Genomic DNA, 24,757 nt, shown 5'->3' on the forward strand with positions numbered 1-24,757 from the left:
TGCTACCTCTCTAAAGACTGAAAAACTCATTATTTATAAAACAATTACACAAGGCTTAGGTTTCATAGGCTCCCAAACTCTGAAATAGATATATAGAAAATATACATTAAAAATTCCTGTTCATTGCAATGTGCGAAACCAGTTTGAAAAGGTAACGCTTTTCCTCATCTTCGTATCCTGCAAACTAATAAAATCAGGTCCTCTGACTGAATGCTTGTTAAAAAAAAAAAAAAATAAACGATTTGGTAGTAGCTGTAGGATAACCCTTCTCCCCCTCCTCGTGCCCACACACCCATTTAGACTGGCAAGCCTTTTTCATTTTATTTCAGATTTTTTTTTTTTTTTTTTTTTAAAGCCAAGGCAGGGGACGGCGGGGATTGCTAAATTTATCTTCTCCAGCCACAGGGATGAAGAAAACACATTTACTGCGGGCGGGGGTCTGAGGCCCTGCAAACAACTCGAGCAGGCGCCTCGGCCAAGACCAGCACGGAGAGGCGGTAGGTCTCCGGGGAGGGCCCGGGGGGCGGCCGAGGCCCACGGGAGATGGGGGGGGGCGGCCAGGCCGGGTCGGGTGCGGGCCGCCCGCCTCTCCACGGGGTCGAAGGACCGCGGCCCGGCGCGGTCTTTACGGCCGAAGCGGCGGCAGCGGCGCGTGTGTAGCGGCGGCGGCGGCGGCGGCGGGCGGGAGCGCGGAGGAGGTGGAAAGAAGGGGGGCGCTGTCACGGAGACTCCGGCCGCCGGAGACCCCGCCGCAGCGAGGCCACTGGGCTCCCCGGTCGCGGAGCGTGAGCGGCGCCAAGCCGGGGCGCCGGGGGGACACACCGGGCGGAGGAGGGGGCCTATCTACCCTTCCGCATTTTCCTGGGTCTCTCTCCCGGGCGGTGACGTGACGTGCTGACGGCGGGCCCGTGCCGGGGAGCTGGGCCGCTTTTTGTCAGCTCCGAGCTCGGCCCCTCCTCCCTCCCTCCGCCCGCCCCACCAGCCGGAGCCCGGCCCAGTGCTCCAGAGAAAGGCCGGCCTGCAGCACCCGGCACCGTCGCCGACCGCCCGCACGCCCGTCCGGTGAGTTCCGGGCGCTGCCGCGGCCGTGGGGCCTAGCGCGCGCGCAGCGGCCTGGTCCCGGCCTGGTCGGCGGCCCGCGAGGCGCCCTTCCGCGCTAGGCCGGGCGGTGCGGCGCGTGGCGCCGAGCAGGCCCCGAGGAGGCCGCAGTTAGGCCCGGGGAGGAGCCCGGCTGCCCCGAGCGGCGGCGGAGGCGCGCTCCGTGAACGGGCGGAGGTTGGGGGAGGGTCGCCCGGTGGCCCGAGAGGCGGCGGAGGGGCGTCGGGTCGGCGCCGCGGCCTGCCCGGGGCACCGCGCGGGGGCGAGGCCTGGCAAGGAGGCGAAGGCTGCAGGCGTGAGGTGAAGGCCGCAGGCCGGCCGGGCCGATTTTCGCTATGTAAATATCGGCGAGGGGGGGGGGGGAGGGACGGGGGACAAGATGGCGGCGGCTCGGCGCCTGCTGCAGGGGACGATTGAGGGGGTTGTCGGGAGGGGGAGCCGCCATCTTGAAGGCGGCGTCTGAAGAGAAAATTCCGCTACAGCCCGTGAGGGGGGGTCGGAGAGCGGGCGGCGGCGGCGGCGGCGGCGGCGGCGGCGGCGGCGGCGGCGGCGGCTCCTCCGGCTCCGGTGACGGGCCCCCGAGGCTCGGCACGGCAGCGTGTGCGCGCGGAGGGGGCGTGCTCGCTCCCCACAGCGGCCATTGCCCTTGCCGCCATGATGGGCGCTCAGGCTCTAGGCGCTCGGCGGCAGCGCCACCTTGCTGCCCTCCCTCCCGCAGCCCCGTGACTGGCTGCTGCTTCCGCTGAATTTTAACTGAGCTGCCGCAGGCGGCCATCTCGTCCCTCAGCGTCCCTGGCTGCGCGCCTTTCTCCCGCTCCTGTAGCAACCCGAGGGCTGTCGGGACGGGTGGCAGCCCAGGCATCTGGGTTCATTACGGCAAATGGAACCCCACGACATTGTATTTTTACTCAGCGTCGTACGTGTCTGTTATGGTGCCCTTGATGCGGTTTTCCAACACTCTCTGCTTTCTCTAGTACCTGAATAAAGAAATAAAAATAAAATTCGATAGGAAAGTTCTCATCACTCCTTTATCCAACAGGGGGAAAAATGTAATTTGCACAGCACGAAAACGAATAAATTTTTAAAGGAGTCTTTTCAGCTCATTTATTTGAAAACAACTTTCTTGAAAAGGTCCGTTTAAGCTATTAGTGATCTGTTGGTATTAACTTTTTTTTTTTTTTTGAGGAGTAAGACGGGCAGAAAGTTTTATTTTCTTAGTGTTGCAGTATTGTTCCTCTGCTTGACATGCTCTTTAGTTTATTTGATTTGAAAAATTCTTAGGTGGCATTCTGTCCCTTAAAGGACTTTTTGATTGCATACTGTACAACTCCCCCGCAAACGTGGAACCCAGTGTTACTGATGCACTGCGCTGGCTGATAAGAAAGATTAGAAAGGTTCTTGTAATGCAGACGGTGGCTGCAAGAAGTTCGTTGTTGAGAGACGGAGGAGACGTGGTGGATTGCGCTCAAGTGCTGCGGGAAAGGTACAACCAATTACTGGGGTAGCAGAGGAAGGCAGAGTTTCTATTTGGAGCATGAGGAAAGGGTTTCTGAAGTAGGTGACATTTTGAGGTTACTTAAGGATGGGTAGGAATTTGTTAAGCAGAGGTGGGGGCTGGGGAAAGGACATTTCAAGGGTGAAGCTTCTTTACAAATTAGTATGTGGGAGAAAAAAAAAGCTAAAAGCAAGCAGCAAGTATTTGTAGTTTGGCAGGAGTCGATGGGGAAGGTAGGAGGGTGGTGGGAATCCTGGCTAGAAAAGATGGAAGAGCTTGCTTGCCAGGTGGGGGGGCTTATATGATCGGGCTGCCCGGGGAAGCCCTCATGTAGAAGGATGGCGATACACCTGAGCTGGGGTTTATATTTACTTACCAGTTCCATTGGACCTAGGAAAAGTTTCGGAGTTGAGAAATAATGAGAGTAGCAAGTGGATCAGTGTTTTCACTGCCTGAATGATTATCGAAACTGTTTGGAAGTTAAGCCAGTTCTGCTACTTTTTCAATGATTGGTTTGTACTAACTTCTCCAAATAACGTTTAGTTCTAAGATGTAATTTCTGTAGTAAACAAAGAGTGAGAGGTTTCTAACTTCTCATTTACCGTGGTTGAAAATTGCAGCTGTAGTGCTCTGGGTTCCTTACGAAGATGAGCAATGAACCTGTAAGTATTTTCATGGTGATTTTTTAAGAAGTCTGTTTGAAAAGTTAGAAGAAAGATTACTAAAAAGGCAGGAGCCTTCAGATGGCCTTTGGTAATCCCTGTTCTTCAGCCTGGTGAGAGTAACTACCCTTTTGTTTGAGAGGGGACTAAGGCTGTTTGCTAAGCTAAACTTGCTTATGTTTTGATTAATACTTGACTGTCCTAGAGGGACATGTGGGGAATGTGTTTCCTAGAATCCTATGATCTAAATCTATAGGTAGCGTAAGTATTCACTAGGAAGTTGTTTCAGTTTTTCCATTTTCCTGGACCCCAAGGGGTCAGAGCACTAATGCTCCATAAGAGGACAGAAGGGAACTGAAGATTCTCATGTTTATCATAAGGGGCCATGGTTTAGAAAAGTTGGAGAACACTGCATTGTAGGAGGCTGACTAGAAGCAAGTTGCTAAGCAAGTGGGCTGTGGTTGTTGAGGTGGTAAGGATAAACATAAACTTAGAAGAACCAGTTGCTTTCTATCTTGACAGCTGGGAAAGACATAGAAGAGCTGTAAAAAAGAGAGCACTGTCTAGCTGCACGCACAGTACAGCAGGAGTAGGTAGTTAACATTGAGATTCAACTTGTGTAGTCAAGAAGACAGATCATGTGTAGTTCAGAAGGATTTCTATCGGATACCATGAAGTATAAAATGTTTTTGCCTGAAAGGGTAGACCTTGATGATCTGGAAAACTGACTGGTGTAACACTTTACTACCCAACCATTTTGGATAAATGAGGTGTTCTTAATTTATGTGTATATTTCAGATAGGTTCAAGTTTCCTTTTTTTAAACAAAACATGCCCACAGTGCATTAAAAAAATTTTTGTCTCCCCCACATTGCTCTTTGTAAATGCTTCCTCTCTAACCCCATCGGGGCTCATAATTGTCATTGATGACCTTGCTTGTGTTACTTGTGTTTGTGTACACTGGCGATTCCAGACTATTTTTTGACTCTCAAACTCCTCCACCCGTCCTTGAAACCCCTCAGCCTCACAGAATTACCTAATCTCTTACTTAAACCAGAAAGATAGACAACAATCTGATCTAAGCATTTGAGTTTCCTTTCTTTCCCCTGTATACCCTTCCTCTCTCTCTACCTAGGCTTTCCTCCAGTTCTTTCGCTGCTGAAAGAATTGGCCTCCTTCAGGCCCACAACCCTTCTGCCTCCTCGGTTCTTTCAATGATTCTGCTGCTTGCATCATTGCCCCTATGCTGGTGCCTTTCCCGCTCCTTAGAAACACTCCTAGGTTTGCTCATCTTACAAAAACCTCACTTGTCTTCTCGTTCCCTTCACCAGTACTTTTATTTCTTTTCATTGCACTTACTCTTGAATCCACCATTTCCGAAATTGGGAAACTTTCAGAAGATGTCATTGGATATATCGAATAAAAGTGTTCTTTGTTTCAGAAATTTTCTGTGCCTTCTCAGTCTTCTGTCATGGGATTTCCCTCAAGGTCAATTCTCTGTCCTTTTTCTTGAATCTTCTCCCTTGGTTCGAATGTCCCTTTACCAAGCTCACCCTCTTCTAGTTTCTCATCTAGCATTTCCAGTTGCCTACTGACCATCTCTACCCAGGTGTGTTACTGTCTCAGCATGGCTGAAACCAAATTTATCTGGTATATTGTAGATGTCCAGTACTAGTTATAGTCTTTTTTCTTATTTGTTTTTTACCTCAGAGTCCCTCAAACAAATCTTGCTGTCTCACTTTCTTTTTCTTATTGGCACTGTTGTTTTTCCAGGCTCATTCTTCTTTGTTTCATATCAGTGTGGGCAACTTTAATTTAGCGTTTGACCTATTATATTTTTAACTGTGTGTTTATATTTTTGTCATCTTTTCTGAACTCTGATTGTAGAGACAGGTTCTCTTTTATTATCCTCGAGCAGTACCTGGCACATGGTCATTGTCTCTGAAAATAATGATCTCAGTTATTGGTTATAGAAAACTTTTTTGTAGTTGATTAGTTTTCAGGTATTAAAGCATCTAATCTGTGTGTCCTTTGACCAAGGAGTATACATATTAAGGCACACTACATGAGCTGGGTAATCCCCACCCCCACTGCTTAACTTTTTGGGGTCATTATGGCCAATCAGTTTATACTCATGTCAAATTTTTCTTTTTCTTTTCTTTTTTTTTCCAGATTATTTTTCCAAACAACTTTTTACAGTAAAAACCCAGGTATCTTCATGGTGCCTGGGTGGCATAATCAGTTAATTGTCCGACTCTTGGTTTTGGCTCGGGTCATGGTCTCATGGTCCTGGAATCAATCCCTGCATTGGACTCCGTGCTTGGTGTGGAGTCTGCTTTAGATTCTCTCTCCCTCTCCCCGTGCTCGTCCCGCTAGGGTGTGCTTTCTTTCTAAAATAAATCTTTTTTTTTTTTGAGTATTTTTATTTATTTGCGAGAGAGAGAGAGTGAACACGAGTTGGGGGAGGGGGAAGCAAGGGAGCCCGATGTGGGGCTGATCCCAGGACCCCCGGATTGTGACATGAGCCAAAGGCAGATGCTCAACCTACTGAGCCACCCAGGCACCCCAAATAAATCTTTAAAAATCCAGGTATCTCATAACTATATTTTATTCAGAGGAGGCACACTTTAAGGAAAATTCAGTGAGACAGAGGTATAGGATTTTTTAAAATATATTTTAAATTTTTAAATTGTGAAATATTTCAGAACTTAATAGTTTATTACATATTTGCTTCATAACTTTTTTTGTTTGTTTAAAGAAAGAAAATTTCACAGATCCATTTAAAGAGTGCCCCCCTCAGCCCATTCCTGTCTTTTCTTTGCAAGAAATAACAATTGTCCTAATATATATGTACCAAAACCATTATCAGGTATTGGTTTTTATGTTTTAACTTTACCTAAATGGTATACTGTGTGTGTCATCTCATGTATTTTTTTCACTTAAAATTGTGTTTTTGAGGTTTTTCCATTTTGTGTGTGGATCTAGTTCAGGAGTTCTCAGAGTGTGCTCTGGGAATTCCCAGGCATCCAGAAAATTCTTTTCGCCGCATTCTTGTGTGCTCTGTGTGAGTGCTGTACAGAGGCTACATGATACGTGATGTCATAATAGGTTGAACACAGAAGCATTTATGGGAATCCAGCTGTCCTCTGTCAAGCCTATCTTTAAAGAGATTTGAAAAAATGTAAAATAATACTCTCTTCACTTACTTTTTTATTTTGAAAAATTATTTTAAAATAAGTGTTTATGTACAGTTGGCTTGTTTTTAATGAATTAATATTTTTAAATGTCTCAGATTTGATTTCTAATGTAAGTATCTATAGGTAGAATACACATAAAGAAAAACTGTTTGGGTTCCTCAATTTTTAAAAATGTAAGGGGGTCCTGAGACCAAGAAGTTTGAAAACTACTGATCTAGTTCATTATACTTGTATTTCAATGTATAAATGTACTATGGTTTATTTATCTATTCTTTGGAGGGGCCATTATGTTGTTTGTAGTTTTGTGCAGTTTCAAACAGTGCTGCTGTGAACATCCTTACACGGTGTTCTTCTTTCTTGAGATTATAGATGTAGAATTGCTACATTCAAGAGTGTGAGTTTGTCGACTTTACTGGGAATTGCCGAATCATCAAATTGTGTTCCATTTGACACTCCCACCAGCTGCGTATGAGCCTCTATTTCTGGAGACTACTGCCAAAAGATTAGCTATTGCAATTTTTTCCAGTCTGTTGAGTATAAATTGTATCTCATTGCTGTTCTCACTTTGCATTTCTTAGATTACTATTGAGGTTGAGCTTTTTTCCCCTGTGTATTTATTGACCATTTGAATTTTCTGTGACTTGCTTATTTTTACCTTTGGGTCCATTTTTCTGTTGGGTTGTTTCTTTTTCTCATTGGTTGATGGATATTCTTTTTATATTGTGAATACTAATGATTTATAATTATACATACTGAAAATACCATTTCCTAGCCTGTGGTTTATCTTTTAGCTTGTTTGTGTAGGATTTTTTAATGTGAAGATCGCCACTTTTCTCAGTTTTTTTTTCATTGATGGCTTATGTCTTTTTGTATATGCAGGAGGTTCTTCCTTTACCCCAAGGTCATACTGATAACTTTTTAATATTTGGGTCATTAATTCATCTGAAATGTTTTCTCTGTTGTACGATGTGGGGATCTAATTTTATTTTTTTAATGTGGATTCATTGAGTAATTCAGCCATTCTCTGCACTGATTTATAATGAAACTCCTGAGGTTTATTGTATTATATTCTCATGTATACACATCTGTTTCTAGTTTCTGTCTTCTGATTCCATTGGCCTGTTTGACTCTCTATGTCTGTACCACTCTGACTTAAAAGTGATAGCTTTATAACTAAAAAAAATCTTTTTTTTAAAAATAATGTTCTTTCTCTTCAAAACTTTTAAAGCTATTTTCTTTTTTGGGGGGAGGTGTCAGTTTGTCATTGTCTATGAAAAACTGTTGGACTTTTATTGTATTTGCATCACTTACAGAATAAATATATAGACGCATAGATACATGCTAAGTAGTGGAGCTGGAATTTGAATCTGAGCATGCTCTGCTGCTTTTCATAAAGCTCTTGCACAACTTTTGCTTTTTTGCTAGATACTATGCAATTTTTGTTGTGAATAGGATTTTATTATTAGTTATTTTTATTTGGTTATTGCTAATGCATAGGGAATGCTATGGACTTAGGTATATTAATCAGGTAACCTTGCTGATCTTTGCTCTTACTGTATTTCATAGATTCTTGAGATGCACACCCCCCCCCCCATATTTTAGAATTTATAAAATCAAAATAGGTTTTCGGTAGGTCACTTTATAATCACTGTCATTCAGGCAGCAGTCATGATGTAGTTCTCATTGCATACACTTGCACACACTTGGTCAACACTCTTCGTTTTGTCATTACTTAAATGAGCATGTACATTGTTGTGTTGTTATTTCATGCCAAACACTACAACTGAAGGCAGAAGAAATTGTGAAGTGAATGTCTGACTGGAAAGAAAATCCCACAGATAATAATGGAGCATCTTAAGAAATGCTGTGTCACCAAAACTCCTGTTGGCTAAGGACAATATTGTTAAGAAAGATTGGATAGCTTTGAGTAGAAAAAGCAATCCATATTAGGACCTTGAATGTGAAGTTTTAGGAAAGTTATATAGGAAAGTTTTGCTTTTATTTTCCTTTCTGTATATGTGCAAGATATGTTAAAATATAAGTCTAAAAGAATGATCTCAATCTAAAATGAAAATTCTAGATAAAAAAGTATGGCATTGGTTTAATTGGCAGTGTTTCTTTGTAGTTGTATGTAAAACAACGGTGTATCTTATAGTTGGTAGTATCTTTAGATTGAATGAAAAGTGCAGATAATAGTTTATAATTCTTTTGTATTTTCTAAGTAGTTGAGTGTGATTAGTGGAGGTTTTATTTCTTATTTACCATTAAATTTTGCACTCTGTTTCATTATTTTTTTCTGAAACTGCATTGACTGATGCATTTAGTACAGTGTTGAATGGAAGCACTGGTGTCAGGCATCCTTCTCTAGGTACTTTAATGGAGTGCTTCTAATATTTTGTCATTGCATATCATGCTGTAGTGGGGTATTTTTTGGAGGGAATAGATATTATTTATTTTCTACTGATCATTTTAGAATTTTCGTCTTGAACAATTGATTTTTTTTTTTTTTTTTTAGTGCCTTTGCTGCATCTGTTGGTGTGATGAATTGCATTAATATATTTTTTTTAGTGTAGGCTCCATGCCCAGTGTGGAGCCCAACACAGGGCTTGAACTCAAGACCCTGAGATCAAGACCTGAGCTGAGATCAAGAGTCAGACCCTTAACCAACTTGAGCCACCCAGATATCCCTAGATTTTCTGTTTTAAACTGTGTTTGGATGTCCTGGATATTTGCATTCCTTTGTTATTGCCAAGTACTTTTCCTTTTTGGTGTAGTCTTAGTTTTGTTTCCATAACAAAACTTCATAAGATGGGTTATATTTTGAAACAAATTGTATTTAATGGAGATGCTCTGTTTCTTGAAAGTTAGAATTCATCTTTGAAACTGGTGTTTTTTGTGATTTGGTTTTTGATATAGTTTCATGATGATAAGTCTTTTTGGCTTTTCTTATTTCTTGTTACACAAAAGGAACAATATTTTAGAAGAATATAAAATTTCAAATATACTAGTATAAAATACAGGCTTCTATAATGACTTTAAAATATTTATTTCATTAATTTGTTTCTTTTTTTCCTGACCAATACTACCAGTAACTTGTCTATATTATTAAGGCTTTCCAAAAGCACTTTTATTGATTCTTTCTGTTCCTACTGGTATGAGTAATATTTCTTTCCTTCTACTTTATTTGCATTTATTCTGATATTTTAAAAATTTTAATTTGAAGGTTTAGCTTATTAATATTTAATCTCTGCTCTTAGTATGTCTTTAAAACTATAAATTTTCTGTAAACTATGACTAGATGCTGTGATTTTGACATGAATTCATTTTTATTTAGTTCTAAATATATTGTGATTTTCATAACTTTACTATTGCCCAGTGAATTATTTAAAACTTTGTTTTTAAATCTATGGGATTTTTTTTCTCTTGTCTCTGTGACATTTATTTCTATATTATTGCATTATAGTTGTTAGTATTGATTGATATGTAAAAATTAACCATATTTCTCTATACTGACAATAAACAATGAAAATCAAATTTAAGAGCCAGTACTTATTACTCAGCCATCAAAAAGAATGACATCTTGTCATTTGCAACGACATGGATAGAGCTAGAGAGTATTAAGCTAAGTGAAATAAGTCAGAGAAAGACAAATACCATATGATTTCACTCATACATAGAATTTTAAGAAGCAAAGGCTCAGAGGGGGAGAAGAGGCAAACCAAGAAATAGAGTCTTAACTATAGACAATAAATTGATGGTTACCAGAGGGGAGGTGAGTGGCGGGGACAAGCTAAACAGGTGATGGGGATTAAGGAGTGCACTTGTGATGAGCACCCGGTGTTGTATGGAAATGTTGAATGACTGTATTGTGTACCTGAAACTAATACTGCACTGTGTGTTAACCGGAATGTAAGTAAAAACATACTAAGACCTTTAGTAAAAGCTTTACTGAGAAGTAGAAGAAGAACTAAGTTAGTGGGGAGAGATACAACATCCGTGGATCGGAAGTATCAGCATTACGAACAGGTCACTTGTGATATGTAGGGATTCGATGCAATGCTAAGCAAAACCCCAACAGGACTTTTTTTTTTTTTTTTTTTTGGATCAATTCTCAAATTTATATGGAAATGCAAAGGGCCTGGAATAGCAAAGGCAATCTTGAAAAATAGTTGGAAGACTTAACAGTACTGTATATCAAACCTCATTATAAAGTTATAGTGATTAAAACAGCGGGCACAAAGCCAGATTGATCAGTAGAATAGAACAGTCTGAAAGAAGACCTACATATAGAAGGTCAGCTGATTTACAGCAAAAGTGTATTGGGATTTTGATTGAATGTAGAGGTTGATTAAGGGAGAATTGATACTATTCAACATACTAAAGAGCAAGACTTTTTTAAAAGTTTTTATTCAAATTCCAGTTAGGTAACATGCAGTGTAACAATAGTTTCATATATACTATATGGTGATTGAGCAATTCCATATAACACCTGGTGCTCATCACAGCAAGAACACTGCATACTCCCCAACACTTATTTAACCCATCCCCCCACCCACCTCCCATCTGGTAACCATCAGTTTTTTCTCTATAGTTAAGAGTCTGTTTCTTGGGGCACCTGGGTGGCTGAATCATTTGGGCGTCCGACTTTTGGTTCTGGCTCAGGTCATGATCTAAGGGTTGTGAGATTAAGACCCACGTCAGGCTGCAAACTCAGCAGGGAGTCTACTTGGGATTCTCTCTCTCTCCCTCTTCCTCTGTGCCCTGCGCCCATGCCCTCCCCCCTGCCCGTGCTCCGTGCTCCCTTGGGCTCTTTTCTCTCAAAATAAATAAATACATACATATGTACATAATTCTTTTTTTTTTTAACATCTGTTTCTTTGTTTGCCTCTCTTCTTCCCCTTTGCTGTTTTTTTTTATTTCTTAAATTCTGCATATGAGTGAAATGGTATTTGTCTTTCTCTGACCTATTTCGCATAGCACAGTACTCTAGCTCTGTGTCATTGCAAATGACAAGATGTCATTCTTTTTTATGGCTGAATAATATTCCATTATGTATATATACCACATCCATTCATCAGTTGATGGACACTTGGGCTGTTACCATAATTTGGCTATTGTAGATAATGCTGCTGTAAACATTGGAATGCATGTATGCCTTTGACTTAGTATTTTTGTATTTAGGTAAATACCTATTGCAATTGCCAGATCATAGCATAGTTCTATTTTTAACTTTTTGAGAAACCTCTATACTGTTTTCCACCGTGGCTGTACCAGTTTGTATTCCCACCAGCAGTGCAAAGAGGGTTCCCTTTCTCCACATCCACACCAACACCTGTTGTTTCTTCTGTTGTTGAGTTTATCCATTCTGACAGATGTGAGGTGATACCTCATTGTAGTTTTGATTTGTATTTTTCCTGATGATCAGTGATGTTGAGAATCTTTTGATGTGTCTATTCTCCATCTGTATGTTTTCTTTGGAAAAGTGTCTCTTTGTGTCTTCTGCCTATTTTTCAATTGGATTATTTCTGTTTTGGGTGTTGAGGTTTATAAATTCTTTATATATTTTAGATACTAACCCTTTATCAAACATGTTATTTGCAAATGTCTTCTCCCATTCTGTAGTTTGCCTTTTAGCTTTGTTGATTGTTTCCTTTGCTGTGCAGGAGCTTTTTATTTTGATCATGTCCCAACAGTTTACTTTTGCTGTTGTTTCCCTTGCCTCAGGAGACGTATCTAGAAAGAAGTTGCTGTTGCCTATGTCGAAGAAGTTATTTGCTTGTGTTTTCTTCTAGGATTTTAATGTTTTCATTTCTCACATTTAAGTCTTTCATCCGTTTTGAATTTATTTTTGTGTGTGGTGTAAGAAAGTGGTCCAGTTTTCATTCTTTTGCATGTAACTGTCCAATTTTCCCAACCCCATTTATTAGAGAGACTTTTTCCCATTGCATATTCTTTCCCACTTTGTCAAAGATTGACTATATAGTTGTGGGTTTGAAGAGCAAGATTAATTTATCTATATATTTGTGTTTTTTAATCACACTTAGAGTTTTCAAGTATTTTTATCAATGGGATTTAAATGTGTTATGTAAGAAGACTTTTGTCTTCAAGTCTGTTAATTTTGTACCATCACACTATAAAACCATACTGATGGTAGTTTTTCAGTTGATTCCTTTGGACTGCATAATTAGATCATATATAAATAAGTATAATTTCTTTTAAATAATTGTGGTTTGCATCATATTAATTACATTGGCTATAAATTCTCATGTAATCTTAATAATACTGTTATTGGGTGTACTTGTCTTTTGAGAGAGTGTTAGGGAGTTGGTGGGGACGGACAGAGCGAGAGGGAGATAGATGATTTTAAGCAGGCTGCATGCCCAGTGCTGAGCTCTGTGCTGGGCTCAGACTCATGACTCTGAGATCATGACCTGAGGCAAAATTATGAGTCCGTTACTCAAGGGACTGAGCCACCCAGGCACCCCAGGGTGTCCTTGTTTTCATTGACTTTAGAAGGAATACTTTTATTTTTTTTTAAATTTTTTTTAAATTTATTTATTTGTTAGAGAGAGAGCAAGCGAGCACAGGCAGACAGAGTGGTAGGCAGAGGCAGAGGGAGAAGCAGGCTCCCCGCTGAGCAAGGAGCCCGATGTGGGACTCGATCCCAGGACACTGGGATCATGACCTGAGCCGAAGGCAGCCGCTTAACCAACTGAGCCACCCAGGCGTCCCTAGAAGGAATACTTTTAATGTTTTACCTTAATTGAATCGATATCTTTTTTTGTTATAAGTTCATACATCATTCTCCTATCCAAAAAAATGTTGTGTAACATGCACTAGTTTAAGATTTGCTTATACTTGTGTTTTTTATAATTTATAAAATTATTATAAAATTCACCCTTTAAAAATGTACAATTCAGTGGTTATTAGTAAATTCAGAGTTGTGCAACCATCACCACTAATTTTAGGGCATTTTATCACCCCCAAAAGGAACCCTGTGTCCATTAGCAGTCATTGTCACTAACTCCCACCCCTCACAACCACTAATCTACTTTCTATCTGTATGTATTTCCTATTCTTGACATTTAATACATGATCTTTTGTTTCTGGCTTCTGTCACTTAGCATATTCTTTCCAAGGATCATCCATGTTGTAGCATGTATTTGTGTTTCATTCCTGTTGTGTTTTTTTAAAAAGATTTTATTTATTTGAGAGAGAGACCTCATGTGCACAAGTGAGCATGAGCTGGGGGAGCGGCAGAGGGACAAGCCGACTCCCTGCTGAGCACAGAACCTGGAGCCCAAGGTGGGGCGATGTGGGCTCTCTTCCATGGGCTCGATCCCAGTACCCTGAGATTATGACCTGAGCCAAAGTCAAATGTTTAACGGACTGAGCAACCTGGGCACTCCATTCCTGTTGTATTTTTTAACTGTTAGGAAAATAACCTTTCTGGGCTACCTGGCTGGCTCAGTAGGTACAGCATGTGACTCTTGATCTTGGGATTGTGAGTTTGAGCACCATGTTGGGTACAGAGATTACTTAAAAATAAAACCTTTTAAAAAAATCTTTATATTACAGTGTAACAGGGTATTTTTTTTTAATATATTTTTTAAGATTTATTCCACAAGTGAGCGGGAGCAGGGGGATAGGCAGAGGGAGAAGGAGAAGCAGACTCCTTGTCAAGCCAGGGAACCCCATGTAGGGATGTGGGGCCTGATCTCAAGACCCAAGGAGAAGGCAGATACCTAACCCACTGAGCTACCCTGGCGCCTCCTGAGTAGTTTGTTTTAAATAAAAAGTAGATGTGGGGCGCCTGGGTGGCTCAGTGGGTTAAGCCTCTGCCTTCAGCCCAGGTCATGATCTCAGGGTCCTGGGATTGGGCCCCACGTCAGGCTCTCTGCTCAGCAGGGAGCCTGCTTCCACCTCTCTCTCTGCCTGCCTCTCTGCCTACTTGTCATCTCTCTCTCTCAAATAAAGAAATAAAATTAAAAAAAAAAAAAAGTAGATGTTCCAGAGTATGGGAAATGAAAAGCGGACAAAAAAGGAGACATCCTGACTAATTGTTAAATTATGACCCTGCCCAAACCTGGAGAGAATACTGCCAAAAATGACATATAACAGAAATAGATGTTGAATTTCAACTTTTTTTGGCATCTATTGAGAGTATTAGGATTTTCCTTTTTTGACCCATTAATTTGGGCCATTATTTGGCTCCATCCTTGAATTCCGGCATAAGCATAGTTTGTCAAGGTCTGTGTGTGTACATGTTTTTTACATGATGGATCACATTTGCAAACACTTCACTTTGGATTCATAATTAATCAAGTTTGTGGTTTGATTACATTATTTTAGTTAGGTTTTTTAAAAAATGGCAAAATTCTGTAAAAGGAAGGGAAAGCTTTTCTCTGTTTTGGCACTTTCTCCTTTATTCAAAAAAATTTTCCCACAATTTCATGGTGATTGGGTTTTCCTTTAATGAATTAATAATGCCTTACACATTTCTCGTTAATGTGCTAACACAGAATTATAGGCTATTTTCTTACAAGATTTTAATTTTTTGTGTGTATTTATAATTTCAGATTATATGTTTGTGCTTTCTCTCAGTCTCTGCCCCCCCCCATTTTAGATTATTATCTAGTAGTATTTTGCTATCTCCCCAAACTCCTGAAAAGAGCCAGGTTTGGATTCTTTTGGTGAGGTATAAATTGACTGGCTCCCTAACTTTGCCCCAGAGAATGATGGTGGAATTAATGCTGCTGATACTTAACCTGGAGCTGATGCTCAGTGGAGCATGCCACTGTTAGTCATATAAGAAGCAGGTGATCCCTCAACACAGGGTTTATAAAAAAAAAGAAAAAGAGGAGAAAGCAGGTGTGTTGCAAACCAATCCTTGTGGTGCCTAGCCTGGTCTTTTTTTTTTTCTTTTCTCTTTTTAATTATGAAAGGATTTAACAAGTTATAGGTACAAAACATACTACTAATTGCTTTAGCAAAAAATCAATATAAAAACATTCCATGATTCTGCAATTGTGAATTTACAAATTTTGTTATGGGGCACCTGGGTGGCTTAGTTGGTGAAGCGGTTGCCCTCAGCTCAGGTCATGATCCTAGGGTCCTGGGATGGAACCCCACATCAGGTTCCCTGCTCAGTGGAGAATCTGCTTCTCCCTGTCCCTCTGCCTGCTAACCCCCACCCCCGCTTGTGCTCTCTGTCTCTGCCAAAGAAATAAAATCCTAAAAAATTTCTTTCCTGGTATAGTTGTTGAAAAGCCTGGCATTATATTTTTTGCCAGTATTTAACACATACAGAGAACATTGTTAGTGTCAGTAGAACCTTGCAAACCCAAAGTAATGTATTTAGGAAAAGCCATAATAAGCAGCACGTGGTCATGTAGGTAAGGGAAAAAGTAGGGTCAGTATTAGTTAAGTTATTGTGTTGGTGATCTGGCAAGATAGTAATTTTAAGACGTTTCATAGTTTAAGAATATTTAAAATAGCTTAAAAACTCTAAATCTATAATACATGGTTTATATAACTAGTTGCCAGAAAACTAAGGAAAGCACTAGCTTGAATGAAGTAACATGAAAACAAGAATGCTTTAATCTAAAAAAAAAAAAAAGACCACTCAAATTCTAATGCATTATCAGAAAGATTTTCAAATATAAGGAGACATTACTCATTAAGAAGGAATTTGATAAGAAAAGTACTTAGTTAACTATGGGAATAATCAGTTCAAGAGATGAATTAAATGCCCGGTTTTGGGAAAGATGGCAAGTACAAGAAAAAGGAAAAGGGGAGGAACACAGTTTCTAATAATACCAGTCTTTCTTCATCATGTACTGTATTTAACAGAGATTGACCTTTTAAAAATGCCACCCCTCCACACGCAGTTTATTTCAGTTAACTATTTCATGCACAATGTAGTTTAAATTATAATCTCCAGTTCATATTATGTCAGGAAACTGTTTTTATCCTTTGGTCACATCAAGTGTTTGACATTTTCCCACTCCAGTACACCTGCAACTAAAGGCAGAATACTTCATTAGAGGAAATATGTGAGTAGGATTTCTGTTCAAAATCTCAATAAAGACTAATAAACTATTTAAAAATTATTTTTCAGGACAAAATCAAGAAGAGTGATCCAAAGTGAGTTTTTATACATTTTTTTTTTTATTTGACAGAGATCACAGTAGACAGAGAGGCAGGCAGAGAGAGAGAGAGGGAAGCAGGCTCCCTGCTGAGCAGAGAGCCCAATGCGGGACTCGATCCCAGGACCCTGAGATCATGACCTGAGCCGAAGGCAGCGGCTTAACCCACTGAGCCACCCAGGTGCCCTATACATTTTTTTAAATTGAAGTGTAGTTGACATGCAGTGTTACTAGTTTCAGTGTATTGTATATTATAGTTTCAGTGTATTGTATATTATAGTATAGTATATGTGGTACAGTATATTCAGTATATTAAAATGTAGTGACTCAACATTTGTATACCTTATGAAGTAATCACCATGATAAATTTAGCTACTGTCTGTCACTGTATAAAGTTTTTACAGGTTATTAACTGAACTCCCTATTCTTTACATTTTACCTATCTTAATTTATAACTAAAAGTTTGTACCTTTTACATCCCTTCCATTTTGTCCATCCTTCTACCCCCCTACTGTAGATTGTTGTGTAATGAACCTGGATTGACAAATTATTAAGTGAATTAAATAGCAATATTTTCATATGCTTTACATATGAAAAACTAGTTAGAAAGGATATGCATTTCCTAACATCAGGCTACAGACTTAAAGGCATTTAAAAACTCCAGTGCTTGGTGTTGACGGCACATCAGTGCATCTAGGTTCAGAGGGTCCTTTGGTAGCTCTAAGTCTGAGCATGAGTAAGGGCTTTGGAAAAATAAGGCATTAAGAAGACTTGTCATTTTAGGACCAGATTTTAATAGATTTTGCAAGTTCAAACTCTTAGACTTTAAACAAAACAGTGAAGTTATTGATTGGCTCAGTTTGGTTCTATGGAAAAAACTAATCTGTAACAAAAACTTGGCATTGAAATTTTGAACAAGTGTACAGAAGTTCCGAGTAGGGCAAGGCAAGGAAGGACGGGACTCGGGTATTCACAGCAGCAAGCATTTCTCTTCCTCCTCTTGTCACAGAGGGTAGGCAAGGTTGTTTGAAAATAAAATATATTATTCTTCAGGAATGGAATTTGAAATAAAGCTATTAGATTAATATTGTTAATTATATACGTCTCTTTCCTTAGTTTTTTTTTTTTTTAAGATTTTTATTTATTTTAGAGCACTCACAGGAGAGCAGGGTGAGAGGCAGAGGGAGAGAGGGGAGAGAGAACCCCAAGCAGACTCTGAACTGAGGGTGGAGCCCAAGGCGGGGCTGGCTTGATGTCACGACCCTGAGATGGTGACCTGAGCTGAAACCAACAGTTAGATGCTTAACTGACTGTGCCACCCAGGCACCCCTCTTTCCTTAGTTTTTGAGTATTTGATCTGTCAAGTGTTGGTAAGAGTTGTAACTTGCCACTACTATTAATTTTTTCTTTGTCTCATAGTTTTATTGTTTTTATATATTTTCATGTTTTATTTGACACATGCAAATTCATAATGATTTCAAATTCAAGATAGACTAGAGAACACACACATTTTACTTTTTTTTCCCCCCCTTTGAAAATCATATTGAAGAAGCGGAAAAATCCAGAGAAACAAAAAAATCTGACAGGTATGCCACTTGTCAACCAGAATATGACAAATTTCTGGTTGAATAAAGCAATTGGGAATCAAAAAATGGCAGTACCATAGGGAGCTTAGTGAACCTGTAGCCTTTTTCAGAAAGTCGGAAGGACCATCCAGAAATTTCATTCTGCATTATTCCTAATCTCAGAAGCAGGGATGTCTGAAAGAGCAAGCCATGGGCACAGCCAGTTAATTAAAGATACGGAAAGCTAAATCATTTACCTATGAGTATAGATGTCTTCTCATGTGGTTTTCCTCCTGAGATAATGCCAGAAATTCAGCACTCTGATTTACAGATTGTCCATAGGAAATTCCAGTGTGGGTACTGTGGGGAGAAAGGGACAGTGCTTTAGGTAGCTTGTAGTTAATCTGAGGGTTATTGGACCTCCCATACCTGGAAGATGGGATGCTTGTCCATCATTAAAGGAAAGCCTGGCTGTTCACATGGTTCTTTTCTCTCCCTTGGCCTCATCCTTCTAGACTATAGAGCTCTCAATGTGGTCATAATTTAGGTTCATTGCTAGGCATATAGGGATTCTCACTTGAGCTGAGGAAATACAATCCAATTATCAGAATGTAACTTTAGTTTTGACCTTCATCTACAGATATTAATTGACAATCTAGAAGAATCATGCTTTTGAGGAAAATCAGCAGTCTGAAAGAGGCACCAAATCTAAACAAATAATGAGACAGCAAAGGAGACAGTTTAATTTAGAATATAGAGTTAACTTAAGATCTTCAGAGATATTTGGGAAGATACTGTATCCACCAAAAAAAAAAAAAAAAGGAGAGAAAAGATTGCTGTGAAAAAGAAACTAAGTCTATTTTGATATTAAAATATGACCTAAAAACTCAGTTGACGAAGTAAAGATCAAATTAGCTAGCTTAGAGAAAAGAGTGAAGGGGTTTTGAGAATGTAGTAGAAAGAAAATATGAAAGAAAAAGCAACATGGAGGCTAGATTTAGGAGTCCTTATATCATATAATAGAAATTCTAATATCAATGAACAGAGAAGATGGGAGGAAATATAAAAACAGCCGAGGAAAATTCCTTGAGTTCAAGAAGGGCTCAGGTCTTCTTTTTTTTCTTTCCTTTTAAGCAATCTCTATGCCCAACAACGGGCTCGAACTCATGACCCTGTGATCAAGAGTCCCATGTTCTCAAGACTGAGCCAGCTCAATGCCCCCCAGGAGGGCCCAAGTCTTTTAATTGGAAAGGCCCCATTGGGTTCTGGATGTAAGAAATCAGAGCTTTGTAGAGAGGTAGCAGTGAAAATAAAGAGGACTTGACGAATTTAAGAGTGGCTAGCTTAGAGGCAAACTTAATTTAAGGGCTGAATTGGTAAGAAAAGTGGAATATTAATTCCATTAGGCATCTGAAGAAATAATGGCCAACATGGAACAACGTGGGGGTAAAAATTGGAGAGAAACATAGCTTAAGAGGGAAGATGTTAATTAGGCTTTAAATGTAAATTTTCACCAGTTCCACTTTTTGCTCTAAGAAAAATCTCAGAGTATGTGACTTGATCTCAGGGTCTCAAGTTCGAGCCCCATTTGGGGGTAGAGTTTACTTAAGAGAAAGGAAGAAGAGTTCTCTTAGAAACAGATCTGCTTTTTGCCTTTCTTGCAGCTTGAGCAATTCCACTTACTGTGTATAGTACAATTTGGTGCTCTGAGTTTGACTTAGGGAGAGGAACTAGGGTTGAGCCATAAAATTAAAAGGCAGTGAGTTTTGGGGAGGCCAAAAGCAGAAAAGTAATTCTTGTATGCATAATAGCTGCAGAAAGCAAAGTGAATATGTAAGAACCCTGTTAACTTGCTCAAGAAGGGAGATAATTACAGTGTCTAGGCATCAAGAGATCCAAGGTGGAAATATATTCGTTACCCTAATTTAAGATAGATAAATGACCTTGCTATACCTATTAACGTGGTATGGTATTTTTACTGCTTTATTTTAAAGAATGGAAGAAAGTTTTTGTGAATTTTTTGAGTTTTGCTCAACCCATTATTTCCCTTAAAACTGTGTTTTTCTCTTGTGAATCCTTCCACACCATGGTTAGGATCATGATTTTTGCAACTGGGAAGGGACTGTTTTATTGATCTTGAGGTGAGAGTGGGGTCGCAGAAGTATTTTTGAGGACATTTGGTAATCAGAGAAAATGTTAGTATGTGTTCACCTAAATGGTTAAGAGTATTGGTTCTCTGAATCATTCTGCTTATTTGCCTCCAGATTCAACTCTGGGCTTGGTTTTTGCAGCAATGGCCGGGGCAATTTCGGTTATGTTATTAGGGCACATTTCCCCACTCTTAGTTTTTCCTAATCCTGAGACCTCTTCTAAGTAGTTTCTGTTCTAAGAACATTGGTTTCGTTCTGATTATCAGAATTACTTCTAACCACACAGGGGTTACAAAGTTGAAGGATAGTCCTCTCCACTTGAAGGTACAAAACATGTTTTTTCCTGATGTGAATTTTGTAATGACAAAATAGAATGAAAAATAATCAGTCAAAACTGTTTAATAATTACTGCTCACCTATTTAAAAAATAAGGTGAGTGGATACCCACCACTTGGGCCAGTATATCTGTTAGAAGATAAATGGATAGGATGTGAAATGTTGGGAATAATGGCTAATAAGTCTGTTGTGATAGCTGGGGTTAATATTTTCGAGCAGCTGGCATGTTGGGGAACTGCAAGCTTTCTGAGCAAGGGAGCACCCTGGTCAAAGCGGTGCTTGGGAGGATCAGTGTGCAGCAGATGTGACTTGCAGGACCGCCTCCTCAGGACTTGGCCCCAGCCCTCACACGGAACATGCTTCCTCGTCATTTGTTGTGGGAGTGGCAGAAAGGCTAGTGGAGAGGCTATTTTCATCCCCCGTTCCCGGGGCGGGGACGGGGCGGGACGGGGCGGGGCGGGGCGGGGGTGGGGGTGGGGGTGGGCGGTGGGAATCAGGAAATAGGAAGCTCAGAGTAAGCGGTGACACTGGGAATAGAGAGGGACAGATTCCTGAGAAGTTGTGGAGAAGAAACGGAGAAGGTCTGACAACCTGATTGAATTTAAGCAGGGAAGAAGGAAAAGGCCATAGTGGTCATGTCAGGAGAAAGCAGGGTTCTGTCCTGATGAAAACGTTCCACAGGCAGTCTGGTGGAAGTAAGTGTTAGGGCTACCCCGAGTATGTGGATTTGGGGACTCATCTTTGTGTACATGGCAGTTGAAACTGGAATAAAAAGAATAAAAGAGGGCTGATCTTTTGGGGCAAGGCTGCAGTAAGGAGTGGGGAGGCAGAGTAACCAGCAGTTGGCAAGGTGGGAAGAGAAATGAGAGGAGAGAATTCTGGAATCCAGGGGAGTGATTATCTGTCAGATAGAAAAGCCAAGGAGGATGAATACCCAGCAAAAGAATTTTTAGTGTGCGGGTTGAGAATTCTTAGAGCTGATGGGATTGGGTTTTGTAGGGAAACTGGAGAGAGGGCCTTAATACCCTAACAATCCTATTTATTGGCCTCTTAATTGGCTTAATTTTGGAAAGTAGTGTGGCATTATGTTTAGAAGATTAATTTACTGTTTATCATTTTGTAATTACATTTTTAAGGGGGGGAGAAGAGAAAACATTATGGTCAGAGATGATTTTATTATATTTATTTATTTTTATTTTCTAAAGAATTTATGTATTTTTAAGAAGGCGAGAGAACACGAGTTGGGGGGCCAGAGGGAGAGGGAGAAGCAGACTTCCCACTGAGCAGGAAGCCTGACAGGGGGCTTGCTTCCAGGACCCAGGACCAACTGAGCCACCCAGATGCCCTGCCAGAGGTGATTTTAATGGGGAGAGAGCAGTTGACAACTTATTTGGAGCATGTGTATTTTCCATTTTTCATAGTTGAAAATTTTTTCTTCCTTTTAATTTGAAGCAGTTTGAATAAATAACACAAAACAGGTCCTTCCTTGAGAATGAATATGTCTCAGAGATGACATGTTGAAAATCATTTATTATATTAACGTTATTTCAGTTTTTCATGGATATTTAAGAACTATTTATATATAAGTTTACCATCTGAAAATAAGACATATATAAATAAATATTGCAACAAGTAAAATCAGAGTAAAAGGATAAAAGTGTTGTAGAAATTCAGAGGAAGGAGAGATTATTTTCAGGGGTGTGTGTGTGTGTGTGTGTGTGTGTGTGTGTGTGTGTGTTTGTTTAAGGGGATTTGGGGAAAAGGTCTAAGCAGAGTTAATAAGAGAAAGGAGTTCCAGGTAGAGGCAACCCTGAGCTCAGTGTAGAGCTGGGATCTTCATGGGGACATGGGACATTTATTTATTTTTATTTTTTTTTATTTTTTAAAGATTTTATTTATTTATTCGACAGACAGAGATCACGAGTAGGCAGAGAGGCAGGCAGAGAGAGAGGAGGAAGCAGACTCCCCGCTGAGCAGAGAGCCCGACGCGAGGCTCGATCCCAGGACCCTGGGATCATGACCTGAGCCGAAAGCAGAGGCTTTAACCCACTGAGCCACCCAGGCGCCCCTAGGGATATGGGACATTTTTGTTTGGCTGAAGTGTGTTCCTGCAGTCGTGGGGGGAGGTGATTGAAGGGAAGATAGGGGAGAGAATGATGGAAAGATAGTTTGGGGCTGGAATTCAGAAGATGGCAGGAGTGTGAACTTTATTTGGAAGCAGCAGGAAGCCATTAAATATTTTTCAACAGAAGAATGACATCATCTAGGTGAATCTTTAGACAAATGACTCTTGGGGCACCTTGCTGGCTCATTCACAGTGTGGGACTCATAATCTGGGGGTTGTGAGTTTGAGCCCTGTGTTGGTTATAGAGATTACTAAAATAATAAACTTTAAAAATTTTGCACTTTCTGTTATTTGAAATTTTAGTAAGAGGCATTCAGTATTTATATCACCAGCAAAAAATGATAAATGTAAAAGAAAAATGCATCTAAATAGTACCATTTAGGCTGGATTAGAAAGAAAGTAGATAAGGAAACCAATGAGGGAGGAGGTTTATGCAGTATTTACAACATGAATAAACCACAATCCTTTATTAGTAATTAGTATTAAATGTGTAGTATTTAATTAGTTAAGATTTTCATTTTTTAAAGATTTACTTATTTTAGAGAGAGTGAGAGCGTCTGTGCGAGAGCAGTGGGAGGGGCAGAGGGAGAGGGAATCCAGATGACTCCCTGCTAAGTGCAGAGGAGCCCAATGCAGGGCTTGATCCCACAACCCCAAGATCATGACCTGAGTAGAAACCAAGAGTCAGCTGCTCAACCGACTGAGCTACTTAGGCACCCCAAGTGTTTTTGTTTTTGTAAGTTTGGGCTTAAGTAGAAAAAAGGGAGCATTAAGGTCATTGGGTTGTCATGTAAAAACCCAGGGCAGGTAAGGTTCTATAGCTGGGTTTCAGAAAGGTCTAGAATCAGGAGCTAAAAAGCTTTTGGTAAACCTCCCCTCCCTACTCCCTCTACTTTATTTCTCCAGGCATTCCCTGGATTCTTTTTTTATTTTTTTATATGTAAAACTTATCTCACTAATCTAACCTGAAGTTGGAAAATGGCCTTCCTCATGTCCTGTGTTACAGCCAGGGTTGGTAGTGGTGGGGAGAAGACCTTTGTTCATGGTTTCAGATTCTCAGGGATAAGACTTTGATTTTATTAGGCTCACAGATGAACTTGTGTTTACTTTTTTTTTACCTAGTGCCAGTCAAATGTGGCCTGGAGAGCATAAGTACACTGTGGGAATTTACTTCTCTAGATTGGAGGGTCAGTTAAGAGGGGTCAGCCTAAGTTAGGCAGAATGCCTGCGGGGTGTTTTTACTGCAGTTAGCATTTTGAATTTTTACAGTTGTTTAATGTATTGGTTGGAAGATAGCAGACTACATTAAGTTTAGAGAAGTAATAGGGAAATTGTGGAGAAATTTCCCTCCAGTAAGCTGTAGAGTGTGATTAAATTGAACTTCAATAAAACTGATTACCATTCTGGGAATATGGGGTATACGGACTGAGAGGAGACAAGAGTGCTTGGGTGCTGGAAATGTTCTGGATCCTGATCTGGGTAGTTTAGTGATTATACAGGTTTATGCCTGTGTCAGAATTGGTCAAGATGTGGGGCACCTGGGTGGCCCAGTTGGTTAAGCATCCAACTCTTGATTTCAGCTCAGATCATGATCTCTGGGTTATAAGATCAAGCCCTGCTTCGGGCTCTGCGCTCAGTGGGGGAGTCTGTTTGAGATTCTGTCTCTGCCTCCCCCATGTTGTCTCTGTCTCTCTCTAAAATAAATAAATCTTTTAAAAAATTCATCAAGATATGTATAAGTGATGTGTGAAAGCAGTATCTCAGTTAAAAAGCTAGGTGTAGGGATGCCTGGGTGGCTCAGTCAGTTAGTGTCTGCCTTCAGGTTGAGTCATGATCTCTGGGTTCTGGGATCAACCTCCACATCGGGCTCCCTGCTCAGTGGGGAGTCTGCTTTTCCCTCTCTCCCTCTGCCTGCCACTCCCCCTGCTTGAGCTCTCTTTCTCAAATAAATAAATAAAATCAAAGCTAGGCATATCTGACTT

General features: G+C 40.4%; 1 protein-coding gene across 1 annotated transcript in view; it reads left to right on the forward strand.

The window, feature by feature from the left end:
- Positions 1–654: 654 nt before the first annotated feature.
- Positions 655–24,757, forward strand: part of ZFX (zinc finger protein X-linked) — a 57,653-nt gene continuing 33,550 nt past the window's right edge. Inside the window, exon 1 of the mRNA XM_080795226.1 lies at positions 655–1,062. The gene's annotated coding sequence lies outside the window, so the exon portion shown is untranslated. The remainder of the gene's footprint in view (positions 1,063–24,757) is intronic.

Source organism: Martes martes (assembly GCF_963455335.1).
Source record: "Martes martes genome assembly, chromosome: X".
In the NCBI taxonomy this organism is placed as follows: domain Eukaryota; kingdom Metazoa; phylum Chordata; class Mammalia; order Carnivora; family Mustelidae; genus Martes; species Martes martes.